Source organism: Caretta caretta, chromosome 12, assembly GCF_965140235.1.
Source record: "Caretta caretta isolate rCarCar2 chromosome 12, rCarCar1.hap1, whole genome shotgun sequence".
NCBI classification, from domain to species: Eukaryota; Metazoa; Chordata; order Testudines; family Cheloniidae; genus Caretta; species Caretta caretta.
Window position 1 is genome coordinate 3,115,879 of NC_134217.1, and position 12,151 is coordinate 3,128,029.

At 46.5% G+C, this 12,151-nt stretch overlaps 1 protein-coding gene across 11 annotated transcripts in view; it reads left to right on the forward strand.

The window, feature by feature from the left end:
* Positions 1 to 12,151, forward strand: part of HYDIN (HYDIN axonemal central pair apparatus protein) — a 451,680-nt gene that overhangs the window by 1,404 nt on the left and 438,125 nt on the right. The gene's annotated exons all lie outside the window — the stretch shown is intronic.

Sequence of the window (12,151 nt, forward strand, 5' to 3'; positions counted from 1 at the left end):
GTGCTAGAATCCATGCTGCCTCTGTAGAATCAGGCTGGGGGCAAACCTCATGCCCTGGAAGAAGAATATGGAGGAAACCCTACAAGGGAAACATCACAGAGCTTCCTCCCCTGGGAGGCATGTTCTCACCTTAGTTTAGGGCACGGGGCTAGTTGTGAGGAGAAGGGGTTCTGCTCCCAGCTCTGCCACTTATGTGCTGGGTGACTTGGGGTGAGGTGCTTAGGCTAAAATATTCCAGAGTGGCCTGCCGCTTTGGGTGTTCTGGTTCAGAGGCCTTGGGCCTGTTTTCAGAAAGTCTGTGCACCTACAGCCCCTGTTGACTTTAGGAGGAGTGCTGGGTGCTGAGTGGTTCCAGGCCTTAAGTAGCTCAAGTTGTGTGTCCAAAAGCAGAGGTCACTTTGGAACATTTTAGCATTATCTTTTCTGTGCCTCATTTCCCAATCTGTAACCCATAGGATTATAAAAAGATCAGACTTTTATATGGATAAGGAGAATATCCTCAGTTAATTAGAGAGGCTAAAATATTTTAAGGGTTGTAAACTTTCATGCTTCAGGGCATAAACCAATTGCTAGGGGTCAGGAAAAAATTTCCCTTATGGACAGGTTATTCAGTAACTGTCCACTACAGGTTTCTGTCACGAAGCAATTGGTACGGGCCACCATGAGAAACAGGACTTTGAACTGGGTGGCTCAGTGCTCTGATCCAATGTGGTATTTCCATTTCTCAACCACTTCTTTTTCTATATATTCATGATGATGAAGTGAATCTGTTGCTTTTGTGAGTACCTTATTAGGGGAATGTGACCCCATCCCAGTGACACTGGTACAAAAGTTCCATTACAGCTCCATATACTGGTTCAAAGCAGCTGGTGCAAGGCACTGTACCTATGTATTCTCGCCCTACTAAAAATACATCAGAGTCCTCTGCTTCTGTAGGCAAATCTCTTTTTGCCTATGCAGAATGGGTGTAGGTGGAAATCCATCCAGAACTTAATACAGCTTGGATAAGTATGTCCCACTGGGTTCTCTCTGGGCAAGGGATCCCAGGCCGTAGCAGCACAAGTACTTCAAAGTCCATGGTGCCAGGGAGCAGTGATGTCCCATGGAGGAGCAGCCCATGCTGATGGCTCTTGCCTCCGTAGATCTAATATACTACAAGCTCCATTTCCTTTCTTAATCCCCTCCCACAGTAGGAAACTTTGGACCAGATCTAATGCTCATTGAAGTCAGTGGGGCCCAGATACTCAGAGGTATTTAGGTGTCTAACTCCTGTTGAAATCAGTGGGAGTTAGGTGTCTAAACGCATATGAGGATCTTGGCTTAGGAGTCTTTCTGTAGACTTCAATGGGCTTTGGATTAGGCCCTGCTAGAGTTCACCCTGCAGAGTTTTGCTGCTTCCATGGCCCAATCTACTGACATTTGCATCCAATCCTAAAGCACCTTCTTATTTGTTTAGTTTCCTCCTCTCCTTCCCAAAGAGGTTAGCCTCATGCGAGGTTTGAAACATTCAAAACCTAACAAACATATTCCAAACTTCAGCTGGTTTTATTCATGCCAGAAATAAATGGCTTTAAATAAAAGAGAACTTGATGCATGTTAGAAAGCCTGAAGAGCAGAGATCTGTGAAAGGGAAAGGAATATTAAAATATTTAGAAATGGGTTTAGATATTAATTGTAGGTATTCCAGGAAGTCATGAAATTTCAGCATTGTAATGGAACTTGGGAGGGAAATGCTACTGGCATTTTTTAGAGTAACAGCCGTGTTAGTCTGTATTCGCAAAAAGAAAAGGAGGACTTGTGGCACCTTAGAGACTAACCAATTTATTTGAGCATGAGCTTTCATGAGCTACAGCTCACTTCATCGGATGCATACCGTGGAAACTGCAGCAGACATTATATACACACAGAGATCATGAAACAATACCTCCTCCCACCCCACTGTCCTGCTGGTAATAGCTTATCTAAAGTGATCATCAAGTTGGGCCATTTCCAGCACAAATCCAGGTTTTCTCACCGTCCACCCCCCCCCCCCCCACACACACAAACTCACTCTCCTGCTGGTAATAGCCCATCCAAAGTGACAACTCTCTTCACAATGTGTATGATAATCAAGGTGGGCCATTTCCTGCACAAATCCAGGTTCTCTCACCCCCTCACCCCCCTCCAAAAACCACACACACAAACTCACTCTCCTGCTGGTAATAGCTTTTCCAAAGTGAACACTCTCCCTACAGGTTTCAGAGGAACAGCCGTGTTAGTCTGTATTGGCAAAAAGAAAAGGAGTACTTGTGGCACCTTAGAGACTAACCAATTTATTTGAGCATGAGCTTTCGTGAGCTACAGCTCGCTTCATCAGATGTATACCGTGGAAACTGCAGCAGACTTTATATACACACAGAGAATATGAAACAATACCTCCTCCCACCCCACTGTCCTGCTGGTAATAGCTTATCTAAAGTGATCAACAGGTGGGCCATTTCCAGCACAAATCCAGGTTTTCTCACCCTCCACCCCCCCACACAAATTCACTCTCTTGCTGGTGCTAGCCCATCCAAAGTGACAACTCTTTACATAATCAAGTCGGGCTATTTCCTGCATAGATCCAGGTTTTCTCACATCCCCCCCACCCCCATACACACACAAACTCACTCTCCTGCTGCTAATAGCTCATCCAAAGTGACCACTCTCCCTACAATGTGCATGATAATCAAGGTGGGCCATTTCCAGCACAAATCCAGGTTTTCTCACCCCCCTTGCTTGCTGATCCATATCACTGTCAGATGAGAACGGAAGTTTAATAAAAAGGAATAAGAGGATGATGTAATCTGGGAGCCCTAATTAGTAATCTCAGCTATGGCAGAGTTTATTTCTGTAGTAAATTACAGTTTGACAGGAATAAATTGTAAAATATTGGAGGGACTGGAATGTAGAGGTGGCGGGTCTTGCATCCCAGATTGCAGGGTTTGATTTAAACAGCAGTCAGCAGAGGCAGATTTATAGTGAAACACAGGGTGCCCTGGCATGGGGCCCCCCAACGACAGGGGCCCCCAGGGCAGGGCAGCTGCGGGGGCAGAAGCTTGGTTCTGCTGGGTCCTGGGGCTCCTGCTGCAGGCTCCGCCCACACCAGCAACCAAGCTCCCTCCTTCCCCGCCTCTTCCCTGCCTCCTCCCTCAAGTGTGCCGTATTCCTGTCCCTCCCCCTCCTTCCCAGCGCTCCCCCCTGCTGCCAAACAGCTGTTTGCCGGCGCTCAGGTTGCCGGGGTGGGAGTCTGCTATAGACCACCGGACCTGGGGGATGAGGTGGACGAGGCTTTCTTCCTGCAACTCATGGACGTTACTAGATTGCACGCCCTGGTTCTCATGGGCGACTTCAATAATCCTGATATCTGCTGGGAGAGCAATACAGCGGTGCACAGACAATCCAGGAAGTTTTTGGAAAATGTAGGGGACAATTTCCTGGTGCAAGTGCTGGAGGAACCAACTAGGGGCAGAGCTCTTCTTGACCTGCTGCTCACAAACCGGGAAGAATTAGTAGGGGAAGCGAAAGTGGATGGGAATCTGAGAGGCAGTGACCATGAGATGGTCGAGTTCAGGATCCTGACACAGGGAAGAAAGGAGAGCAGCAGAATACGGACCCTGGACTTCAGAAAAGCAGACTTTGACTCCCTTAAGGAACTGATGGGCAGGATCCCCTGGGAGAATAAACATGAGGGGGAAAGGAGTCCAGGAGAGCTGGCTGTATTGTAAAGAATCCTTATTGAGGTTACAGGGACAAACCATCCCGATGTGTAGAAAGAATCATAAATATGGCAGGCGACCAGCTTGGCTTAACAGTGAAATCCTTGCTGATCTTAAACACAAAAAAGAAGCTTACAAGAAGTGGAAGATTGGACAAATGACCAGGGAAGAGTATAAAAATATTGCTTGGGCCTGCAGGAGTGAAATCAGGAAGGCCAAATCACACCTGGAGTTGCAGCTAGCAAGAGATGTTAAGAGTAACAAGAAGGGTTTCTTCAGGTATGTTGGCAACAAGAAGAAAGCCAAGGAAAGTGTGGGCCCCTTACTGAATGAGGGGGGCAACCTAGTGACAGAGGATGTGGAAAAAGCTAATGTACTCAATGCTTTTTTTGCCTCTGTCTTCATGAACAAGGTCAGCTCCCAGACTACTGCACCGGGCAGCACAGCATGGGGAGGAGGTGACCAGCCCTCTGTGGAGAAAGAAGTGGTTCGGGACCATTTAGAAAAGCTGGACGAGCACAAGTCCATGGGGCTGTATGCGCTGCATCCGAGAGTGCTAAAGGAGTTGGTGGATGTGATTGCAGAGCATTGGCCATTATCTTTGAAAACTCATGGCGATCGGGGGAAGTCCCGGATGACTGGAAAAAGGCTAATGTAGTGCCCATCTTTAAAAAAGGGAAGAAGGAGGATCCTGGGAACTACAGGCCAGTCAGCCTCTCCTCAGTCCCTGGAAAAGTCATGGAGCATGTCCTCAAGGAATCAATTCTGAAGCACTTAGAGGAGAGGAAAGTGATCAGGAACAGTCAGCATGGATTCACCAAGGGCAAGTCATGCCTGACTAATCTAATTGCCTTCTATGATGAGATAACTGCCTCGGCGGATGAGGGGAAAGCAGTGGAAGTGTTGTTCCTTGACTTTAGCAAAGCTTTTGACACGGTCTCCCACAATATTCTTGCCAGCAAGTTAAAGAAGCATGGGCTGGATGAATGGACTACAAGGTGGGTAGAAAGTTGGCTAGATTGTTGGGCTCAACAGGTAGTGATCAATGGCTCCATGTCTAGTTGGCAGCCGGTATCTAGCAGAGTGCCCCAAGGGTCGGTCCTGTGACCGGTTTTGTTCAATATCTTCATTAATGATCTGGAGGATGGTGTGGATTGCACCCTCAGCAAGTTTGCAGATGACACTAAACTGGGAGGAGAGGTAGATACGCTGGAGGGGAGGGATAGGATACAGAGGGCCCTAGACAAATTAGAGGATTGGACCAAAAGTAATCTGATGAGGTTCAACAAGGAGAAGGCAGAGTCCTGCACTTAGGAAGGAAGAATCCCATGCACCGCTACAGACTAGGGACAGAATGGTAGGCAGCAGTTCTGCAGAAAAGGACGTAGGGGTTACAGTGGATGAGAAGCTGGATATGAGTCAACAGTGTACCGTTGTTGCCAAGAAGGCCAATGGCATTTTGGGGTTTATAAGTAGGGCCATTGCCAGCAGATCGAGGGATGCGATCATTCCCCTCTATTCAACATTGGTGAGGCGTCATCTGGAGCACTGTGTCCAGTTTTGGGCCCCACACTAGAAGAAGGATGTGGAAAAATTGGAAAGAGTCCAGCGGAGGGCAACAAAATGATTAGGGGACTGGAACACATGACTTACGAGGAGAGGCTGAGGGAACTGGGATTGTTTAGTCTGCGGAAGAGAAGAATGAGGGGGGATTTGATAGCTGCTTTCAAGTACCTGAAAGGGGGTTTCAAAGAGGATGGATCTAGACTGTGCTCAGTGGTAGCAGATGATAGAACAAGGAGTAATGGTCTCAAGTTGCAGTGGGGGAGGTTTAGGTCAGATATTAGGAAAACCTTTTTCACTAGGAGGGTGGTGAAACACTGGAATGCGTTACCTAGGGAGGTGGTGGAATCTCCTTCTTTAGAAGTTTTTTAGGTCAGGCTTGAGAAAGCCCTGGCTGGGATGATTTAGTTGGTGTTGGTCCTGCTTTGAGCAGGGGGTTGGACTAGATGACCTCCTGAGGTCCCTTCCAACTCTGATATTCTATGATTCTATGATTCTAACCGTCTCTTCCTTCTCAAAGGGCTTGCATGCCCACCACCTGCTGAGGTTGCCCCAGGATTCCTTCAGCTTTCCAGCCCCTCAACCTGTCCCTTTGTCACTCAGTTGCCCCTGGTTCCTACACCTGCCTCTGAGGTGTAGTCTCCTTGCTCTCCCTACCTGTTCCATGAAGCTGTACAAAACACAGCAGCTCTGCATTCGTGGAAGGGAAGATACTTTCACTGGCTGTTTATCTCCACAGGCTGAGAAAGGCTCAGATCTTTAAAGATGTTGGGTACCCACAATGCCCATGGATTTGTGGAGAGCTGTGGTGTTCAGCACACTGTAATCAGTTCATTGCAGCATTTAGGGATGGCGTGCACAGAGTGTTATGGACTGCTTACATGCATGAGGCTCTGCTGTTGCCCATGTGGCTGGGTGCCATGTGAGAGACATATTCTGCAATGGATCCATACAGTCTGGCCGGTCTCTTGCTGAATCAACTGGCTGGGTCTATAGCCAATTTTATTTTTAAGTCTTGAGCCTTTCTTGATTAGATTTTAAACCTCCGAATAATGAATAGTTTCAGAGTGGTAGCCATGTTAGTCTGTATGAGCAAAAACAACAAGGAGTCTTTGTGGCACTTTTGTTAGTCTTTAAGGTGCCACAAGGACTCCTTGTTGTTTTTGAGAATAATGAATGTTAGTTTTCAAACCAGATTTCCTCACTAACAGATTAAATGAGTTGCTGTTTTTGTTTATAACTTACGCTGTGCTGCAAATTCCTTGGCATCCAAGAGGAGTTTGTGAAGTTGGGTGTCCTTGTCTGTTTTTTGTGTGCCTGCTATTAATTGAAGCATGCACCATATATAAACAAGAGGACAACCCCAAAGGAATGGTCAGAGTATGCTATGCTGCAGGAAGAAGATTGACTCTGCTCCACCTTTTGCCTTGATATTACCAACGTCCTTGCTGGTTGCATAAAACAGAATTTGAATCCTAGTTTGTGAGTTGATGTGGAAATTTCTTTTCTTAAAGAACTAACTAGCTTATCTGCAGTGATGAAATTAACTTATCTGATATTCTTGGAACGTTAACAGATGCTGTTAGAAGGTGTTCTTTGGAATGCTGCTGCAATCATTCATAGCAGAGTGATTCATTCATAATAATAGATGAGCTTCTGTGATTTACAAGGAAATAATTCTGTTGGGGGATCTTGGTGACATAAAGCATAGCAGCATAGGCCAAGTCACCGGCTCATCCAAGGAAGAAATGATTCCACATAACGCTGTGTGTCCTGTTTGTTCAATGATAGATGGTTCTAACAGTGACATTACATTTAAAAAAGAAATACCTAAAACATTAATTAGTGCAACAACTCACTTAAAGACTATAACAGCTACTATGAAAGTTAAAGAGCCAACACTTACCCTATCCTCAAATTCTTTTTTGTAGCATATGCGCAACATGCCTCAGGTGGCACGTGGCCGGGATTCAAAACAGAATTTGGTCTGCTGGTTGGATCATTAGCTCCCTGGCTAGGGCCGGGTACTGATGGGGAGTGCAATGTGAACACTGATCCATGCCCCCTATCCTCGAATTAAAAAACTCCCAAAGCATACAGCTACTTGAAAACAAGTCAGTGTTCTTACATGAAGATGGTAAATATAATAAAATCCCTGTTTCTTTGCTGAGTGACCCATCACAGTAAAAGTAAAGCCGGTTGGATGGGCTTATTTGCAGTTATCATGTGTATATCTTTGCCACTTGCTCTGTTCTTGGGTTCCATTGGGGGTCCTGAAACATGCAAGCTGCTCACAAGAACAGAGTAGGTGGGCAGAGTGGAGGGATTATGTAGTGGGAACACTTGTATTTTACAGGATTCTCTACAAACCAAAAGCAGTAGGTTAAATGTTGTGCTGATTTACACGCCGGGCAGTTCAGCTCTGACTATTTTAGGTGCTTATCTGGCCCCCAGCTGTGCAGTATTTGAGCACCTCTCACAACACCCCTGTGAAGTTGGATATGAGTCAACAGAGTGCCCTTTTGTCCAAGAAGGCTAACAGCATTTTGGGCTGTATAAGTAGGAGCATTGCCAGCAGATCGAGGGAAGTGATTATTCCCCTCTGTTCGGCACTGGTGAGGCCACATCTGGAGTATTGCGTCCAGTTTTGGGCCCCCCCACTACAGAAAGGATGTGGACAAATTGGAGAGTCCAGTGGAGGGCAAGGAAAATGATTAGGGGGCTGGGGCACATGACTTATGAGGAGAGGCTGAGGGAAATGGATTTGTTTAGTCTGCAGAAGAGAAGAGTGAGGGGGGATTTGATAGCAGCCTTCAACCACCTGAAGGGTGGTTCCAGAGAGGATGGAGCTAGGCGGTTCTCAGTGGTGGCAGATGACAGAACAAGGATCAGTGGTCTCAAGTTGTAGTGGGGGAGGTTTAGTTACGTTGGATATTAGGAAAAACTATTTCAGTAGGAGGGTGGTGAAGCACTGGAATGGGTTACCTAGGGAGGTGGTGGAATCTCCATCTGTCAAGGCTGATTCCCCACTCTGGCACTTCGAGTGCAGAAGGTGGGGGCCCGCAAGGATTCTAAAAATTAATACTGGCCACTCCAGTCTTGTATTAAACTCCCAAGGTTACAGCTTCTCTCTGACCTTGGATGGATAGATGCTGCCACCACCCAAGTGCAAAAACCCCCTTTTGAGAACCCAGAAAGGTGCACTTGGGAATTCCTTCCTGTGGGGTATCCTCAAGCCCTTTCACCCCCTCCCTCCGGGGAAGAGCTGAGAAAGAAAACAAAGGAAACCAGCTATTGCCACCAGCTAGTTAAACAACATATGCACAAACCTCTTAGGACACATAAAAAGCCCAATCCTGTTATTTAAAAAGGTAAATTTTATTAAAAACAAAAAGAAAGAAAATACCTCTGGAACATAGGTTTTGCTAGATTTTAAAAACCCGCTTACAAAAATAAAATGTCAAGAATAACCTTCTTGGGGTCCAGCTTAATGGTTACAAGCAAAACAAAAGCATCTGGGGTTAGCACAGAGGAGTCCACAAGCCAATAAGAAATAAAAGAAATAATCCTAATCATGTCTTCCTAGACATTCTCTGATTTACTTACATATCTGGGGTTTCAGATAAGCAATTCCTAGGTATGATTTGATGATTTTTCATACCTGGTTTAAAGCTTCCTATAGCATAGTTTAACCCTGTTCCTGCTCTGTGTCTCCTCTCTCTGGAGAACAACTACAGACAGACAAAGGGAAAGATTTTTCCCAATTTTAAAAAAAATTCTAGCCCTCCCATTGGCTCTTTTGGTCAGGTGTCCACTCTCTTCTTTTTACCTATGGGCTTTTAAAACCCTTTACAGGTAAAGCAAGTAGAGAACAGCTACCAAGAGGGTTTTTATAGCTAACTGGCTGGCTGGGTGTCCATAAAAGGAAGCTACCCCTTCCCCACCTTCATTTATCACACCATCCTTAGAAGTTTTTAAGGCCCAACTTGACAAAGCCCTAGCTGGGATGATTTAGTTGGGGTTGGTCCTGCTTTGAACAGGGGGTTGGACTAGATGACCTCCTGAGATCTCTTTCAAAGCTCGTCTATGATTCTGTGAGGCAAGGTGGTGCTGTTATCCCCATATGTGCAATAGCGATATGAGGCGCTGAGCAATAAGTGCCAAGGTCACCCATGACATCTGTGAACCCAGGTTTTCTAAGTCCTAGACTAGTGCCCTAACCACCAGGCCATGCTTCCTCTTATCAGTGGCAGAGCAAACTATACAAGTGTTGCCAAAGTGTAAGGAAGAGACAGACTGCTTGTGTGTCAGCAGGAGGTATGGTCTGCTCAGGATGGCACTTTACACTGTGTGATCTCCTGTTTCTGTTTGTCAGCAAAGTCTGTTCCCGATCCAGTGGCAGGTTGCTACATAATGCAATGTCTTCTCTGGTGTCTCTTATCTGTCGTGTACATTAGGCATAGCTTTTCATCATCACTTTTTGATGCAGGGTCTTTTATGATTCTTGGTCGTTTCAGGGAATATTGTTTTCCTACTCCCTCATATTTTGGAAATTGGAGTGGAAGATCTCAGCTCTCTCCCCCGAAATGGCCAAGAATCACAGTCATAGCTAGTCATTCCTTCCTGGGCTTGGACGTTAAGCCTCTTAATTTCCACCTCTACTTTATGGTCACTGGTCATCCTGCCTCATTGAAAGATGCCCTATTGAGGTTTTGGAAACAAAAGACTTCTGTTTATTCACACAGCATATACAGCACAAGCAGTAGAAGGCTTCTGTACCCCATCCTTCCCTTGTACCGTGTCCCAGAACTGCCTAAAGGACGATCACTTCTAGAGGATAACTTAGTCATATAAAGGAGGAAGAAATGCCACAATATAGCAAGAAACTGGGTAGGTGAGAGATGGAGAGTGAGAGGAGAATTAGGAGCCTGGGGTGCAGTAAGGATTGTGGAGCCATCATCAGTGGTAGAGGAGAGGAGCAAAAGGAAAAAAATTTCAAAAAGACACAGATTGAGGATGTCAGGGGTGGGGTGGGGGATGTGACAGATAGCTGGGGGGAGATACTGCGGGGGAGATACTGGGCAGCTGGGGAGAGCCTGGTCCAGAAAAGTACATCTCAGGGTCATTCATAGAGGTTGTAGTAGATATCAGAGAGGTAACGAGAGAGAAGAGGAGGTGACCAAAAACAGTCCTGAAGGTCGTCAACAGACAAGCAACAAGGGAAGATGAAGATGCCTTTTTCAAAGTTAATCTGCTGTTATGGGTATCTCTGGAGCCCTGTGTTGGAGTGGGTATGCAAACATAATGCTGCATCCTGGCTGAGTCAGCAGCAGCGGGGACTGAAACTGACCTGTGGGTCTTAAAGCATCAACCTCTACTGGCTGAACTAAAAGACACAGCTGTTACCTAAGACTGTAGCAGGCTCATCAACCTTTATATGTAGCCCAGCCACCACTAGATGGGGATGGAGCAGCACACTGGGTGCGTGTCAGTTACACACAAGGAGGGAATGGAGCAGCACACTGGGTGCGTGTCAGTTACACACAAGGAGGGGATGGAGCAGCACACTGGGTGCGTGTCAGTTACACACAAGGAGGGGATGGAGCAGCATACTGGGTGCCTGTCAGTTACACACAAGGAGGGGATGGAGGAGCACACTGGGTGCGTGTCAGTTACACACAAGGAGGGGATGGAGCAGCACACTGAGTGCCTGTCAGTTACACACAAGGAGGGGATGGAGGAGCACACTGGGTGTGTGTCAGTTACACACAAGGAGGGGATGGAGCAGCACACTGGGTGCCTGTCAGTTACACACAAGGAGGAGTTTCCTGCAGAGGGAAGAGAAGCTGCCCAGCAGCGGTTGGTGCTGTCAGTGCCTCTTTCAAAATTCCACCTGCTGTGTTCCATGTTCTGACACAGGCCACTGATGGTCATTGGAAGGTAACGGCTTTTAGTCACAGCCGACCAGAAATGGAGTAGAGCCAGCCATACAGGTGAAAGGGTCCTAGTCCCCTGGGCCATCCAGCAGGCAGTAGTTCAGAAATCCGAGTTCACTCAGGCAGCAGGGCCTCCCGAAAAGTAAATCAAGCCTTTATGAAGTGGCAGGAGCTTGAGTTGTGCTTCCCAAGGTATTGAGTGACAAAGCGAAAGGAGAATAAGGCTCCATCCACTCTCCAGCCATAACCGAGCCAGGGAATTCAGTTACCACATGGTGAACAGTTGTAGCACAGACAGCACTGAGCTGTGTGTCGGTATTATGGGTATTATAACGTCTTGGACACTCCAGGGTTTTAACCAGTTAGGGAATTGGACCGTAGCTTTGAACTGTTGTATCTGGATCTTGTGACTCGGTTGTAGCTGTTGGAATAGATGGGGCCTTTAAGAGCAGGCTGTAGACCAGCCCTGCCTGGTGACCAGTGTGAAATGCCTTCTTCCTCCCCAAGCAGAAGGGGATGACGTAAAACAGGCCACACAAGGGAGGAGCCCAATGGCCATGAGAGATGTTGAGTGTCTCCATTCTAGGGCAGGAGAAGAGTGTGGAGCTGGGGGTTGGCAAAGTACAAGAAATATAAACTTGGGAATTATAGAAAAAAGTGGAGCAAGTTACAGTTAAAGATTGGAACAGATAATCCAGTTATTCTTGAAATACCATTATAAAAACGCTCACCATAGACATGTCAGGGGTGATTCTTTTATGTTTGCATTTTCAGCTTGAGCCATTAGGGCTCCTTCTAGAATGACTATGAGCCTGTAAGACACAGTGTTAACGGTCCTTGAGCTGCTGCACCCAAGTATCCTTATACAGTCAATGTGTGTGGGTACCCTAAAAATGTCACCATCCATTTTTTGAC